This window comes from Epinephelus moara, chromosome 6, assembly GCF_006386435.1.
Source record: "Epinephelus moara isolate mb chromosome 6, YSFRI_EMoa_1.0, whole genome shotgun sequence".
Taxonomy (NCBI): Eukaryota; Metazoa; Chordata; class Actinopteri; order Perciformes; family Serranidae; genus Epinephelus; species Epinephelus moara.
Genome location: NC_065511.1, coordinates 44,377,561 through 44,379,211, shown reverse-complemented (window position 1 = coordinate 44,379,211; position 1,651 = coordinate 44,377,561). Strand labels below are relative to the sequence as shown.

General features: G+C 48.3%; 1 protein-coding gene across 4 annotated transcripts in view; it reads right to left on the bottom strand.

The window, feature by feature from the left end:
- sema6e (sema domain, transmembrane domain (TM), and cytoplasmic domain, (semaphorin) 6E) overlaps window positions 1–606 on the bottom strand; it is a 186,701-nt gene extending 186,095 nt beyond the window's left edge. For all 4 annotated transcript variants that reach the window (XM_050045993.1, XM_050045996.1, XM_050045997.1 and 1 more), the window contains exon 1: window positions 427–606. The gene's annotated coding sequence lies outside the window, so the exon portion shown is untranslated. The remainder of the gene's footprint in view (window positions 1–426) is intronic.
- Window positions 607–1,651: the final 1,045 nt, after the last annotated feature.

Genomic DNA, 1,651 nt, shown 5'->3' with positions numbered 1-1,651 from the left:
ACAGAGACACAGGGAGACAGACACAGAGACACAGGGAGACAGGCACAGAGACACAGGGAGACAGGCACAGAGACACAGGGAGACAGACACAGAGACACAGGGAGACAGGCACAGAGACACAGGGAGACAGGCAGCAGCAGCAGCAGCAGCAGCGGAGCAGAGATGTTTGTTGAGGAGCAGTTTTTGCTCAGAAACGTGTCAGAAATGTGGATTTAAATCAGTGTGCAGGTCTGAACCTCTGTAACATGACACAGTAAGGTGTGTGTGACACAGTAAGGTGTGTGTGACACAGTAAGATGTGTGTGTGTGGTGATCTAGTGTCCGCGCAGAGGGAACTCAGCCTGTGTTGAGCCCCAGTCGCTCCGCCGCAGCAGCAGCAGCAGCAGCGTCGGTAAACTCCCTCCAAACAGCACAAACACTTCTTACCGTGATGTTTCCTCCACCGAGCGGACGGTAAATCACCGGGCAGGGTCCCACCGGGGGCGGAGCTGTGTGTGAGCTCACGGTAAAGTCACGGTGACTTCTTGTTGTGCTCGGTAAACGGTGAACGGTTAGTAAATCCCGGAGCGGCGGAGCGGCGGTAAAGACGCTCCTCACGGCTCAGACCAGACTGGAGACTCACTCCAATCACAACACTTCAGCAGCCAATCAGGCCACGCCCCCAGCGGCAGGCTGACAGCAGCTCTGTCCAATCAGAGAGCCAAGTTAGGATCAGGTCCTCTCTCATTGGCTCACGACTGGAGGTTTAGAGTTACGCCCCGCCCACCTCGGGCTCACTTTTCTCCAGATGTTGAATGCCTGAACATCAGGAATGAGCCAATCAGAGCGCAGCACGGAGGATTTAAACAAGTTTGACTTCATGGGAGAAGACAAATATATGTTAACATATTATTGTCTTCATCTGGTACACAGTTTATACTCTGTTATTATTATTATTATTATTATTATTGTTGTTGTTGTTATTATATTTGTTTACTTATGGTTCAAAATAAACAACAAACAGGAGCTGTTAAAATGAACAGGTGACAGATTCACTCACCTGACCCCAAAAACTACAGGCTGCTGAAATTATTATTATATTTAATACATAAAATGTTACGATACAAAAATACTAATTATTGATTGATGAGATTATTGACAGAGGAACACTGTGGTGTGTGTGTGTGTGTGTGTGTGCGTGTGTGTGTGTGTATGTGGGTGTGTGTTAGCTCGTTGCAGGTGTCTCACCTGGCAGCTGTAGCTCCGCCTCTATTTCCTTCCATGCTTCGTCCTTCTCTCCTCGATCATGGTCAGAGCTGGAGGACACATCACAAGGCTTCACAAGGTTTTCCTCACATTTCTTTTAGTGCTTTAGTTTTGCCTCCATGGAGACAGAGCGCAACGCGTCATAATCTGAAAGCCACGCCCCCAAAGGAGAAACGAGGCCCGTTTTCCCCTCCACTTCTTGGCTAGTTCGCTGTCATTCTGCCTCCGCAGCCGCGCCTTCAAGTCTCCACGACTGAATTGCTAGCTAGCTGGAATGGACTGCTTGAATCGCGGAGCGCTGGGCATAATTATAACAGAAGTTGCATTCACACTGTCAATGCTTTAGCTTAACATACATAAACACAGTTAACTGTTACTCTAACAAATACATTTGGAGGGTTTGACA